This window comes from Cervus canadensis, chromosome 25, assembly GCF_019320065.1.
Source record: "Cervus canadensis isolate Bull #8, Minnesota chromosome 25, ASM1932006v1, whole genome shotgun sequence".
Taxonomy (NCBI): Eukaryota; Metazoa; Chordata; class Mammalia; order Artiodactyla; family Cervidae; genus Cervus; species Cervus canadensis.
In genome coordinates, this window is record NC_057410.1 from 47,062,321 (window position 1) to 47,078,440 (window position 16,120).

The 16,120-nt window shown below is 37.3% G+C and overlaps 1 protein-coding gene across 10 annotated transcripts in view; it reads right to left on the reverse strand.

Annotated features, from left to right (window-relative positions):
• The window catches only part of NAV3 (neuron navigator 3), an 879,706-nt gene that overhangs the window by 323,332 nt on the left and 540,254 nt on the right, over positions 1 to 16,120 (reverse strand). The gene's annotated exons all lie outside the window — the stretch shown is intronic.

Below are 16,120 nucleotides of genomic sequence, written 5' to 3' on the forward strand. Positions count from 1 at the left end.
TTAACAATATGAAGATGTCTGATGACCCTGTGTTGAGGAAACCTCTGGGTGTCATTTTCCACGAGCATTTATTGGCTCACTTTGTGTCTCTAAGTCACATTTTCATAACTCTCACAAAATTTCAAACATCTTCACTGTTATCGTATCTGTTATGGTAATCTGTGATTGGTGATCTGTGATGTTACTATTGTAAAAAGATTATGACTCACTGAAAGCTCAGATGATGGTTACAGTTTTTAGCAATAAAATATTTTTTAATTGAGGTAGATAATTTTTTGTCATAACACTTCACTATGACATAGTGTAAACACAACTTTTATACGTACTGGGAAACCAAAAACTTTGTGACTTGCATTGTCACAATATTTGCTCTATTGCGATGGTCTATAGCTGAACCTACTATATCTCAAGTATGATTGAAATATTTCCTGCCTGTATCTAGATTTGAGAGTACAAGAAATGAGATTGCATTTCCCCCAAAAGACAACATATTTACATATGTCTGCCAAGAACATAAACAAAGAGATGAGAGACAAAAGTGCTATATGGAATATTTTGAGTTCAACATATTATAAAAACAATGCTTACCACATAAACATTTACTGAATTATCATGAAAATAATATTTGGAAGTACATTTATCATGAATCACAACATAGATACAGAATAGCCTATCTAAATGACTGGAGAAATATACTTGATTAGGTTATTTTGTTATTTCACTTTGTTTCACTTACCAATTTTTAAAGCAGAAATACCAAGAAAAAGTTCTAATATTTCATTAGGAACACTAAATTTACAAGGAGTCTTTGTTATAAAACAGGATACTCTTGCTTAAGAGAAGAAAGGGAGGAAAATATTTGGCTAACCACAGGCTGCTCTGGAGAACTATCCTGTGTCTAAATTATTACATCATTTATCATATTAGAATATTGGGCATGATTCCCTCCTTTTGAACCATTTTCTGAAACATTATAGGCATTTCAGATGTTGATGTGTCTGACTTGAAGCTACTTTCAAAAGAACTTGAAACTTTTCCGTAGAGTTGACAGATAGCTCTTTAAGACACTTTGGGATCTATTCACGTCATAGAGTACCTACTTTGTGCATAAAGTCATCTTCATACTTTAAATTCTAAAAATATAGTTGTTATATTGAGATTTAGGGATATTTTCCTAAGTCAAAATAGAGCAGGCTATTTACCCTGAGTTGTTTTTTGTTAAAATAAACATCAAAGCATAACAGATGTTATCTAAATTAAAAAGGAGAGGTAAAAAATAGACATGTTTTTCTAATTCCAACCATGGATAACCACATAAGAATTAGATATGAGCTAGGGCTTAAAGTTAAATTTATTATATTTCTTTACTTCATAATTTCTTTAAAATTAAAGAAATCATAGTATGTTGTAAACAGCAAAGTTCTCAGGAAGGTTATTCATCAAAAAATTTTACCAACAGCTAAACTTTTATTGACTATGGATTACGATTTGCATAGAACAAGAATTTATAAAATGAAGGTTTATGAGACTAACATAAGACAAAATTCAAAGGTTAAGTTCATTAGAACATTAGTTCTTAGTTTTTTCTCTTATTCTACCCACCCACTAAGCTTGGTTTGAGTTGTGAATACCTAGCCAGGCTTAACACAGCTACAGGATAGGAGTGGCAGCTACCGCATTCCATAAATTGGAGTTCAAATTTATACTCTTTGTGTATCCAGAGAAGTTTCACAACGCAGATAAATGGTATAACTATAGGACTTTTTTTGCATGCTTATGTAAGAACTAGAATGTTCTTCTGCTCTAAAAACATGAATTGTATTTAGGCATGATATTAAGAAGAACCCAAAGTTATTGATTCATGTACATCTCTAATAACAACTGGATTTCAACAGTTCAACAGCCATTAACCCTAAACTGTAACTAATGGTGATAAACATGAATGATAAGGTTCGTTAAGTTTGATATAAACATGATTTGTTGAGTTCAGTATAACAATAATTATTACAGTGTAAAAGAGTATTTACTGAGTTACCATTGCAATAATTTATGGTAGTTAAAATAGCTGCGTTTACCATGGATTGTCCAGCACTTAAATTTTAACCTTAGATAAATCCACCTGTATTAGTCAGGGTTCTCTAGGGAAACAGAAGGTATACATCTAATGAGATTTATTAAAAGGAAGTGGCTCACGTGACACATAGTCTAAGAATCTCAAGGTGTGCAGTTGGCAAGCTGGAGGCTCACAAGAGAGGGCTGTGTAGTTCCAACCTGAATCCAAAGGCCTGAGAAGTAGGGGAACCAAAAGGGTGAGTTCGAGCACAATGGCAGGAAAATACTGATTTCCTGGCTCAAGCCGTCTTGTTCTATTCAGGTCTTCAGTTGATTGGACAAAGCACATCCACATTAGGGAGGGTATCTTCACTCAGTCTACCAAATCAAATGTCATCTTATCCACAAACACCCTTACAGTCAGGCCCACAGTAACATTTGTCTAAATGTCTGGGTATTCTCCGACCCAATCAAGTTAACACAAAAAATTAATGATCATATGACCCAAAAGGTGAGTGTTCTTTTTAAACTTCATCAAACTTTTAAGATAAAATAGAGATGTTTTATTTCTACTAAAGTTTGTTTATTTTAAAAAATAAATTAAATCATATATGTTAAACTAGAACACTAAAGCAGATAATTTACAAGTTGGAGAAAATAAATTCACAATTAAAGATCACAAAAGCAGCTTAAATATCTAAATAAACCTATTGAAAAGGAAAATCACATTAACCTATGATAACTCCTTTCAATATTTATTGAGTTCCCGTTAAGTTTTGCTAAATGTTAATTAATGGCTTCCCAAGTGGCTTACCAGTAGATGATTCGCCTACAATGCAAGGAACTCAGGAGACGTGGGTTTGGTCCCTGTGTCAAGGAGATCCCCTGGAAGAGGAAATGGCAACCCATTCTTGTATTTTTGTCTAGAAAATCCCATGGACAGGGGAGCCTGGTGGGCTACAGTCCAAAGGGTCACAGAGTCCCAACAGGACAGCCCTGAGCACAAACGCTAATGGTGTAAGGGTAAACATGGTAAATATAGTCCCTGTTATCAGGGAACTTATAACCTAGTGGGGAAAACAGTGTCACATAATCACACAAATAAATACAAGTTTAGATAAAATTTTACTACCTCCCTAAACACAGCATGTCACAGTCTTTCCCTGAATACTGGTTCTGAAGTTACCATATAAGACACACTTTTCTCACTTTCAAATACTCAAGTTTCCTCTAAAGTAGAGGAATCAATCAGTCGTGGAGAAATTTAAACCAAGAAGAGATTCAAGTCCATCTCATGATGGAATGATGGACTAAATTTTCCATGGCGTTTAAATTAATTTCTCTCATTACTCAGTCCCAATCTCTCTCTCTCTTATCAACTCAGATGAATAAAATTGTCTAAATTAAATGCAGCTGTGATAGGACACCACTTAGGAGGCACATCTGTTCCTTGAGAACAGGGTGTTCCTTAAGGCAACACCAAGTTTGTATTCTTAGCATCTAACATTGCGGGCTTCCCTCGTGGCTCAGACAGTAAAGCATCTGCCTGCAATGTGGGAGACCTGGGTTTGATCCCTGGGTCAGGAAGATCCCCTGGAGAAGGGAATGGCAGTCCACTCCAGTATTCTTGCCTGGAGAATTTCACAGACTGAGGAGCCTGGCAGGCTATAGTCCATAGGGTCACAAAGAGTCAGACATTGTAGCTGGAACCTAATAATTGTTTATTTAATTAGCATGGAAATCTTGCCAAAACTCCATAAGCCTAGAAGAGAACTCTTCTTTCTCAAAAAGCTTGGAATACACACTATCCTTCATGAAGACAACTGAAAAATCTTACACAAAGACATTTTAAATTGATTATGGTGACTGAAATCAAAGGGTAGAGTTATATATAAATCATGTCAAAAGGCAACATCAGAACAGAACCACAATTATATAGCTCATTTCAGCCTAGTAATTATTTATGGAGAGCTGGCTTTGTGGTAGCTACTATTGTAGATATTTATTTAAGAAGAAAAGATTATTTTAAAAGTATCTCCAATTCCAGAAATGAAGGAAATGACATTAAATGTATCAAATTTAATGACTTTTATTCAGCAAGCCACAACAGTTAAAAACAAGAATACCAGAAAAAATTGTAGGATGTCACTATATCTTTGAGAAAGAAGAATTCAGCAACGAGTTGTCTAGGGGTGGAAGCAACAAAATGCTTAAACAATATCCAAGTCAGATTTGAGATATTTTCAAATGAGAAACTATACCCATTGAAAAAAACATGAATAAAAAGCATGTTAACTACACTTGAGGGATTAATAATCTGTGTTAGATTCAGAGAAGGATAATATGAATCAATATAATATGTTAAGTCTAAGCGACACATGCTTTGTAGTGATGGTAGGGGAAGATATAAAAGTTCAAAGGAGCTGGGGGAAAAACTAAATCACTGAACAGCAGGCTGTGTGAGCAGAAGCCATTTAGTGTTATTAGAGCAAAGAGAAGAGGCTGTAAATGAATGCAGGGAGCAGATCACAGCTGCCCCGTGTAGTACGCTGGGTGGATGGGCATTCCCCCTGTGGCAACAGGGACCGTTCACATGTATGTGGCATGGTGGAACTGACATTCCTCAGCCAACAGTTTAAAGACTGTTTGGGAGACAGAATAACTGGATTGGGACTATCACCAAGGTGACTTTAGGAACTACACATGAGAGATTGCAATGGTGGGGACTAGGGTAGTGATAAAAGCGATAAATGGGGAAAGGAGGAGGTTGAAGAAATAGTCAAGACATAAAATGAGCAGGATCTGGTGACTGATTTGATACCAGGAATGAAGAACAGATATTTGGCTTAGACAAAGAGATGAACGATGCCACTTTTAACCGGGAGAAATAACTGCCAAAAATAATGTATCATTTGCTTAAACAGAAATATTCTTAAATGGAAAGACTGAGAAGACCAGTTTGATTTAACCTAATGCAGCTCCCACTGTCAAATATGGTGAGAAAGATCACAGAACTACAGCTATGCCTCACTTTGGACTAAAACTAATCTTAAGCAACAGGAGAGCTACAGAATGACTCAAACTGCAAGTATGTTCTTTGCTTCAGCACTGTTTTTTCAGGAATATGACCACTCCTATGTGTTTAAGAGCACATTAATGATTGTCAGCTACTCAACTGAGAAACTAAAGGAAGGAGGCGACCAGAGGCACGGGCATTTGGAATGAATGTCAGAATTCACTTCCAACTTAAGACTGGAGCATATTCTCGAAATTTTTGATTCACAGAAATACTTCTCTGGGGCAGATACACTGGTAAGCAGCAGAGGAACCTTCATACATGAGCAACATCACTTGTATCTCTATGTAGACATTTATTAGACAAGAATCTAAAATGCGTTTATTGAGCACATGTTCTGTACAAGGTATTGTTGTGTATTGCCATCTTTTTTCTCCCCTAAAAATAAGAGGCACCTATACAGTTACAAAACAACAAACAATGGTGACAGCTGAGGCAAACCATGTAGTCTCTTTAGACTTCAGATTGATCATTTATACAAGCAGGTCACTGAATTCTAAGAGCTGTTCAAAATCTGTGACTCTGACATAAATTGAGGAACTGAATCACATTTCACTGTAATAAAACACTCACTCCTAGAAAAAGCCTAACATTTTAATTGTTTTTCCCCCACTGTATATAATGATAATCTCATGTTTTCAGGAATAACGAGTTAATAAAATCATTAGACTTCTTTCCTCATCATTACACTTATGATAAAACATACTTGACATTTCTGAAGATGGAGTACATCTAAATAATAATTTGCCATTGTCAATATTTGTTTCCTTTTTCTAAAGTTTCACTAAACTGATGGTGAACTGAGAATTGCATAAATAAAGAATCAGAGCTACCATTTGGAGCTGCTTCTTGGTACCAAGCTCAAGGGCCACAGTTATAAAACGAACCAACTAGCTTTAGAAGCCAGCTCTGCCTTTTAGCTGAAAGAGCTATAAAGTTTTAAAGTTATGGTAGCCGCTGAGCCTCCCAGAGAGTTTACTTCCGACTTTATTTCAAATTGCAAGAAGATCACATGGAAAAAAAATATTTCAGGTGGCCAAATATAATTTGTATCTTTTGTAAAATGTATCTATCTTTAAAAAAAAATATGGCTTGAATGTATAGCCAATCTTTTCTAGGAAAGACTTCCAGATGGACCTGTGATTTTTTTATTTCCCTGTGGTATACTGAAAGTTAAGAGAAAGAAATATCAAGTAACTACAGCAAAATCCTAATGCAACAGAGAGCATCTTTGAGGAAAAGAGAAAATATGTTTCTTCACCATGAAATATGCTCATCAGTGCACATCCTCTCTCTTGAACTCTCTCTTAGTAAACATGCTAGAAGAAAATAGCTTTTTAACCAAATATTATATCAAATGATTTTGCTGAGCAGCAGGAAGAGCTGTAAAAGACTAGCTGCCATTTTCCATGAATGTTGATGGATGAGGAAATCTGATCCCGACATGCAATTCAAGGAAGATTCCAACCCAGCTACTAACCGCCAGCAAACACGGTAATGACTCGATATTTCCCCTGACAGCACAGCAGAGCCAAGTGTTAGAACAGGGCAGGGAGACAGAGAGAGAGTCATCTTAAAGCCTGTTCCTAAGGTCAAAAACAGCATGACAAAAAGCCCCTTTACAAAATGTTAGGCTGACAGAATAAGTTCACATTTATGTGTGCTCACGTTTGAGATCCACTAAGCTGGCCTGAAGAAAAGCACAGCTATCCAGGCATTCTGCCTCAGAACAACTGTAAAATAGCAGATTATTAATCGGCAGGGAAGGCAGAGGAGGCAGCAACACGCGGCACAGCTCCAGACTGCGTCATTTACACGCTGTCTACGTAGATAATATCTAGCAAAGTTGGAGCGACACAGCGCTAAGGCTCTGGCTGGAGAACTTACAAGAAACACTACTTGGGACTCCGCTGATGGCCCAGTGGTTCTGAACCCACCCTGCAATGCAGGGGATGCAGATTCGACCCCCTGGTTGGGGAACTGGAATCCCACATGCCTCAAGCGTCTAAGCCCAACCGCCACAACCACAGAGCCTGTGCGCCACAACCTAGACTCACTGCGGCCAAATTAATAAATAAGATGTTCTTTAAGAGTACTGCTTGCTTATCCATTCGTCTGCTGATGGGCATCTAGGTTGCTTCCATGTCCTGGCTATTATAAACAGTGCTGTGATGAACACTGGGGTCCACGTGTCTCTTTCAGATCTGGTTTCCTCAGTGTGTATGCCCAGGAGTGGGATTGCTGGGTCATATGGCAGTTCTATTTTCAGTTTTTTAAGAAATCTCCACACTGTTCTCCATAGTGGCTGTACTAGTCTGCATTCCCACCAACAGTGTAAGAGGGTTCCTTTTTCTCCACACCCTCTCCAGCATTTATTGCTTGTAGACTTTTGGATAGCAGCCATCCTGACTGGCGTGTAATGGTACCTCATTGTGGTTTTGATTTGCATTTCTCTGATAATGAGTGATGTTGCAGACGAATGGATAAGGAAGCTGTGGTACATAGACACCATGGAATATTACTCAGCCATTAAAAAGAATTCATTTGAATCAGTTCTAATGAGATGGATGAAACTGGAGCCCATTATACAGAGTGAAGTAAGCCAGAAAGATAAAGAACATTACAGCATACTAACACATATATATGGGATTTAGAAAGATGGTAATGATAACCCTATATGCAAAACAGAAAAAGAGACACAGATGTACAGAACAGACTTTTGGACTCTGTGGGAGAAGGCGAGGGTGGGAAGTTTCGAGAGAAGAGCATGTATATTATCTAAAGTGAAACAGATCACCAGCCCAGGTGGGATGCATGAGACAAGTGCTCGGGCCTGGTGCACTGGGAAGACCCAGAGGAATCAGGTGGAGAGGGAGGTGGGAGGGGGGATCGGGATGGGGAATACATGTAACTCCATGGCTGATTCATATCAATGTATGACAAAACCCACTGCAATATTGTAAACTAATTAGCCTCCAACTAATAAAAATACATGAAAAAAAAATTTTAAAAATAAATAAATAAATAAAAAATAAGTAAATAAAATAAAATAAAGAGGTGACTGGGTCGCAGCATGAGAAAAAAAAAATAAAAAGTACTGCTTGCCTGCAGGGTTTATCCTATTTCTAAATACGTAACCTCTGTAAGGAAAAATTAACTGCATGCTAACAGAATTATCCATTTTCCTGATAATGAAGGGAATCCACATTTTACATGATGTGACTTCAGTATGAGACAAACCATTTGCCAAACAAAGAATCTGTCCCTCAGGTTTTCTTTTCCTAGAATGAGAAATACAATAAGAGAAATAGAATCATGCCACTCACTGTCTTTATTACTTAGAAATGGAGGTTCAGGCATATTTTTTATTTATTTATTTATTTATTTATTTTAGGCATATTTTTATGAAGAGTCATTGGGAGGCTGGAAAGGCTTGGGGCTTCTACTCACTCTTTCTTACCTAATGTAGAATCAAAACAGTCAAATTCATAAAATAATAACTACTACTATTTATTAGGCACTTAGGATACACACACATTTTTACAAATGATATCACATCACCAAGATCGCTGTAAAGTAGAGATTATGGCCATTTATGTATTAATGAGGAAAATGAGAGTAAAGAAGTGAAATCTTTTATCCAAGGTTCTGATTAAGAGGGCCAGCATTTGAACCCACATCTATGGGACTTCATTATTACCTGCTTTGTCCCACAAAAATGATGGAAGAGATGATTGACTTAATGAGACAAAATGCTTTCTAAAAAGCCATAGCCAACCAACAAGGGAAACAAATTGGCTTGTAAGGCAGTGAACTCTGATGATTACACATAACAATTATGTATATCCATATGGAGTACTTTACACGGTAAAATGATTATCATACACATGAACTCATTTAGCTTGTATAGTCCTATGAGTCAAACATTTTAATTCCCATTTAATGGGAATTCTTTGAACACGAATCTTGCATTACAAAGAGACGTGATTTAGACAGATACTAAAGCCTTGCTGTCTTAAAACCCTATGGCTCTCTGAAGGTATGCAGGGGAAATTTTTGAGCCTGGGGACTTTTCAGGGTTACTTGCTTAATATAGACTGTGTTGCAGCTCTCCCTTACTCACTCATAAATAGTTCCTCTGCATCCGCTGTAATTGGTGGCACAGAGTGACCGACCCCCATGCTGCCACATTCTACTGAGAGCGGCTTCCTCCTACAAGAGTCATTAAAAACTAAGAAATGCTTGTCTGAGACAAAGTGTGTGCAGACAAAGTCACAAAGATGCTCAACGGGGAACTGAATATCTACAAATTCAGGTCTCTCTCCCAGAAACGGGCTTCCCAGGGGGCTCACTGCATCAAGAATCTGCCTTCAACGCAAGAGACACAGGAGACACGGGTTCAATCCCTGGGTGGGAAAGATCCCCTGGAGGAAGGAGGGCATGGCAAGCCACTCCAGTATTCTTGCCTGGAGAACCCCATGCACAGAGGGGCCTGGGGGGGGCGGGGTGGGCTACAGTGCATGGGGTCGCAGAGAGTCAGACACCACTGAAGCAACTGAGCACTGAGCAGTCCTGTAAACATCTTACTGAACTTTATGTGACTGACGTGAGCATTAATTTTTCTCACCCATTCTCAGAAAGCAATTCAGGTCTGACTTTGATGGCCAACAACTGCTTATAGAGCAGAGTATATATACTGTGAGAACTCTAACAACCCTTATACAATTAAAACAAATGTAACCAGAATGACTAAGCTCGATTTGCCAGAGACCTCTTCATGAGATCACATTACAGTTTTTTTTTCCTTTTTTTAATGGACAGACTTTTTTAGAACAGTTTTAGGTTTACAGAAAATTGAGAAGACCATATCAAGAGTTATATGGGAACCAGCACCAAATTTCCTCTATTATTAACATCTTATATTACTGTGGAATATTTGTTACAATCAATGAATCAATGTTAATACCTTGTTATTAACTAAACTCCATATTTCATTCTTATTTCCTTAGTTTTTAACTAAGGTCTTTTATCCCTGTTCCAGGATCCCATTCAGTATCTAATACTTTCAGTTGGCATGTCTGCTTAGGCTCCTCTTGGCTCTGCCAGCTTCTCAGACCATGGCTACAAAACAGTAGTAGAAACATTAGCCAACTTCATTTCCAAATATATTATTCCAAATATATATATATACATATATATATAATTTATTTTAGAATTTTGATGGAAGTAAGAACAATAATAGCACACAGAGCTGCTGTCACGCTACCCTATGCCTTGGAAAGAGACTAAGAACCTAAATTGCTAAGTGCTTCTCCAGTATGCTATATTTTTCTCAAAAGATACAAGGACAAAGAGGAAATTATAATGGCTCCCTCTAAGTATTGCCTTTTGATAGAGGAACATGCAAATGGAGACAAAGAATACTATGCAATATACATACAGCCTAAATACATATAGTCGATTAAATTCATCACTCATGTGAGCAGGGATATAATCATACTGTCAATTTAAGCAAATTCCACAATCAAATAAGAACTCTTTTTCTCATTATTGTTGTTGTTGTCTAGTCACTCGGTCACATCTGACTCTTTTGTAATCCTATGGACTGTACCCACCAGGCTTCTCTGAGCATGGTATTTTCCAGACAAGATTACTAGAGTAGGTTGTCATCTCCTCCTCTGGGGAGCTTCCCAGTCCAGGGATCAAACTCACGTCTCCATGTCTCCTGCATCACAGGCGGATTCTTTTACCACTGAGCTACCAGGGAACCCTTTCTTATTATTGATTCAATTTACTCATTCATTTAATAAATATGTATTCTGGCTGCTCTGTATGCTGGGTGACGTTTCAGGAAGTGAGAACACAGTAGTGAATACTCCCTATTCCCACAGATCTCACATTCCAATGGGAAGATTAATTGATAACTATAATGTATTGGTACGTGCTATCACTTACCAAGTAGAACAATCAAACAGGATAATAAGGGGCAACAATGGTGTTTTCTTGAGAAGTATAGTCAGAGAAGATCTTTTTGACAAGGTGTAACTGGAGCAGAAAGTTGTGTAAAATATAGAAGTGAGCTTTGGGTAACCTAAGGGTAACAACTACTACAGAGGTCCTGAGGCTCTCACGCATGGAGTGCTTAATAGTGTAAAACAGTAATTTAAATGTTTATAGTCTGTTGGCAGCTTGAAGAAAAAGGGGCTTTCCCAAAAATACTTTTGGAGAAAATATACGTTTAAAGTGTTTCTTCTGTATAAAAAGCAACAAATGACCAAAAACATGTCTCTTTTACCTCTATCAGTGGCAGCTACAGTCTTGCCATGAAAAACTTTTCTCTCGCCAAACAGCTCATTATTTATAAAGTTAAAATAAATATGCAGTCTTCTTATAACAAAATATAAATTTCTTGTTAATTAACTTTGGTTACTTTCCTCTATATTTTTATACATTCATCATACTGTGTGCTGTGCTTAATCGCTCAGTTGTGTCCGACTCTTTGCGACCCCGTGGACTGTAGCCCGCCACGCTGCTCTGCCCATGGGGATTCTCCAAGCAAGAATACTAGAGTGGGTAGCCATTCCCTTCTCCAGGGGATCTTTCCAACCAAGGGACTGAACCCAGATCTTCCCCATCGCAGGTGGATTCTTTAGCATCTGAGCCACCAGCGAAGCCCACATTCATCATGGAAACTGTTAATATCAAACTGAGTAACCAAATTAATAGAGTAAGGAGAATGAAATAATCATTTATTGAGAGAGATGCCCCTCTATGCTCAATTTATTCACTCATTAGAATAACATAGTAAGGTAGGTGTTACTAAACCCATTTTAGAGACCAAAAATCTAAAGTATCACAGGCTTTTGTAACTTGTTCCAGAAGGGCTCCCAAGAGGTAATTATAGTATATAAACCCATTCTGAGAGATCCCAGAGCTTAAAGCTTACACACATGCAAGCATTCACCAGTAACTAACACAATGAATAAGGTTTAGATGTTTTTAAAAGCTACTCAACCTATTTGAGAAGATTAAAAAGAATATCAACAACTAGTATTGACTAAGTTATAGAAAAATGGACAATCTTACAACATTATTGTTGAAAGAACTAACTCACAGGGTATTTAGAAAGAGAAACTTCATATAATCTGATTTAACCTTCTATAATGTGATTTAAAAAAAAAAAAAAGGTCTTAATGACCCGTTAACCATGATGGTGAGATCACTCACCTACAGCCAGCCATCCTGGAGTGTAAAGTCAAGTGGGCCTTAGAAAGCATCACTAGAAACAAAGCCAGTGTGATGAAATTCCAGCTGAGCTATTTCAAATTCTAAAAGACGATGCTGTTAAAGGGCCAGCAAACTTGGGAAACTCAGCAGTGGCTGAGTTCCAGAGGACTGGAAAAGGTCAGTTGTCACTTTAATCCCAAAGAGAGGCAAAACCAAAGAATGTTCAGACTACCGCACAATTGCACTCATTTCACATGCTGGCACGGTAATGCTCAAAATCCTTCAAGTTAGGCTTCAACAGAACTTTTAGATGTACAAGCTGAATTCAGAAGAGGCAGGAGAACCAGAAATCAAATTGCCAACATCCATTGGATTGTAGAAAAAGCAAAGGCATTCCAGAAAAACAACTACTTCTGCTTCATTGACTGTGCTAAATCCTTTGACTGTGTGGATCACAACAAACTGTGGAAAATTCTTAATGAGATGGGAATATGAGACCACCTTACCTGCCTCCTGAGAAACCTGTACGCAGGTCAAGAAGCAACAGTTAGAACTGGACATGGAACAATAGACTAGTTCCAGATTGGGAAAGGAGGGTGTCAAGATGGTATATTGTCACCCTGCTTATTTAACTTATATGCAGAATATATTTTATGTTAAACACTAGAAATATATTGGTGGGCAAAAGAAATCACAGTTTTGCCCCCATAAAGTTTGTGGCCTACTGGGAAATATATTTAATAAATAATTATACTAATACATGCATTATTAAAAATTGAGATAGTGGCTTTGAATGGAAGGAACATGATATTAAGAGAGCATGAAGCAAAGGAAAGTAAGTTTGGATGGTGGAGGCAGGTGGTCATGGAAGCTAGCCCTGAAGAAGTTAAGTCTGAACTAAAATCTGAAAATGAGTAAGAGTTAACCAGGTTAAGAACAAAGGAAGAAAGTTCCAAATAGAAACAATACTTTCAAAAATCCTGAGGAGGGAAGGTCATGCAATGTTAAAACAGCTGACATGGTCAGGACCACATATATTAACACAAATTTTCATTTACTCAACAAATGATCATAGGCATAAATGTCAGTACCTTATGCGATTTGCTTCATAAAAAATTATCATTACCATATTTTTCAATACAATATTGTTTCTACTTGACATTTATTTTCCCAAATAGGGTACTTACTATATGACAAGAAATCTCTAATTTCATGGAATCCTGTACAGCTGGGAAACTGATGCTTAGAATAGCTGATTTGCCCAAGGTCACAAAGCTAATAAAGGGCAAACCTAAGAACTGCATCAGCCCTGCTCAAAGCCCAGCTTCTTTCCACTTGACCTCATTTCCACCATATTAATTAAAACTTGCATTTTCAGCTAGTAGAGCAGAGCATTGTCAGTCTTTTTAAATCATCATTTTAAACAGCTTGGACATATCTGTAAGGGTAGGTTTTTGCATAGTGATGTTTACGGCTCTCATACAATTATTTAAATTAACCAGACTTCATGCACGCGTTAAGTTTCTTAGGAGTACCTATTTTTATTTCATAGGAACATATGCCCTGGCTCTATTTCTCCCCACATTATAATCCAGATATCCCAGCATTCCATTGATTCTTCTCAAGTTCTTCTGAATATTAATAGCTCTTTGAGTTACAGCCAATCACAAAGTTTGAAGATTAGAGGAAAATAACTTTGGTTAATCACAGAACCAGCAAATCTACAAGGCAGATTCTGTGCCTGAAAGGAAGGACAGTGTCTGGGGTGAGCCAGCTCCACTCTCTCGTCTTCCTCAATGCTCTGCCTAAATGCACGCAAACTTCAGTGGCTTCAGCAGCATACAATCTACTAGATCAGTGCAGCCCAGAAATGCAAGCTGGCCACATTTTATACTCTTTGGAGCCTGAAGAGGTGGGGTCACAACAGCACCCTAGGGTTTATTCTATTATCGTGATTTTTTTTAAATTTTGCTATACAACAATTGGTTGTTGCTGTTTAGTCAGTGAATTTTTTTGACTCTTTGCGACCCCATGGACTGTAGCCCACAAGGCTTCTCTGTCCTTGGGATTTCCCATGCAAGAATACTAGATCGGGTTGCCATTTCCTCCTCCAGGAGATCTCCACCAAGGGATCGAACCAGCACCTCCTGCATTGGCAGGTGTATTCTTTATCACTGAACCATCACAGAAGCCCACACGACAATTACTAAAACTAACTAGTGTTTTGCATGTGTTAGTTACTCAGTCATGTCTGACTCTCTGCAACCCATGGACTGTAGAGTAGCCCACCAGGCTCCTCTGTCCATGGAATTCTTCAGGCCAGAATACTGAAGTGAGTTGCCATTTCCTTCTGTAGAATAGTGTTTAAGCTTTTATTTATATCTTTGGTTCTACTCACGGTTAAGTGTCACAGCTCTAGGAATGGCTGTCTGCTATGCTTGGGGATGTTCACATTTTATTCTCATACTCTAGAATTTTCTACATCTCTGATTCTGTTTGAAAGGACATCATGTGTTCCACTCCTTTCCTCACACCCATCTATTCATTATTTTTTCAAAGAGCATTTGATATTCATCTTCCTGTTAGCATCATGCCTAGCTAAATTTTAATTTCACTTACTTTAAATAGTAACCTTCAGGATTTTATATACATATACATATATATATAAATAACATATATAGTAATATATATTAATAACAATGCTTACATATTTTTCAATGTACTTAAGCTCTGTATATACTTTCATCTTAGAAATGCCAAATATTCTTTTAGGAAAAAAGATCAGATAAAAATCAATATGTAAAAAGAACTACAACAGTCAGGAGGAACAAAGAATAATTATGTATCTTGGACTTCATCCACTTTCAACTTGAATAATTGCATTTATCATGTCTAAACACTGACTTCATTTTAAACTGTTACATTTAATGTTTGTTTTGACTGTCACATTACTAAATTTAATCCTTGCCATGTTATTTGTATCTTCTAAAGAACAAATGTATATGTTAATAATTTTATTTGGTTACACTGAAGAAGAGGTTAAATATGAATAAGATCTTTATTGGGAATGTATGTTTGTCATTTTAGCTAAAGATCAAAGCTTGTTTGGATATTACAAGGAATTTTTTTTTACTTTTACAATTATTAAATGAACTATCCAAATTATTTGCTGAGTTATTCAAGAAGAATATAGATAAAATATGTACCTTCTATGCACAAAGTTAGATTTTAAATCTTAATCACACTTTTTATAGCTAGCCAACAGTAAATCTGTCTCTAGGCCTTTCTCAAAAGTTTTCTGTGATTAAAATTAATGTTCGTTATTGGTCTTTATGTGGGATAAAGAGAATGTTTGGTTCTACATCCTATGGTTGCTGGATTTTCTGGCTTCTGTGAATCAAATCAAAGTGCTTCTATAATCCCTTAGACCAAGAGGCCTGTACCACTTGCATGAGCCTGCAGTCACTTAGGCTGACTTGTTCCTGTTTTTAAAAAACTCCCTTCCCTACCAACATCCACTAATAAAATAAATAAATCATGAGCATGTAATGTACCCTATGGGAAATAAAATCAATAATATTATATTAACTTGTGAGTGTGTGAAAGTCACTCTGTCATGTCCGACTGTTTTGGACCCCATGGACTGTAGCCCACCAGGGTCCTCTGTCCATGGAAATCTCCAGGCAAGAACACTGAAGTGGATTGCCATGCTCTCCTCCAGGGGATCTTCCTGACCCAGTGATTAAACTTGGTTCTCCTACACTG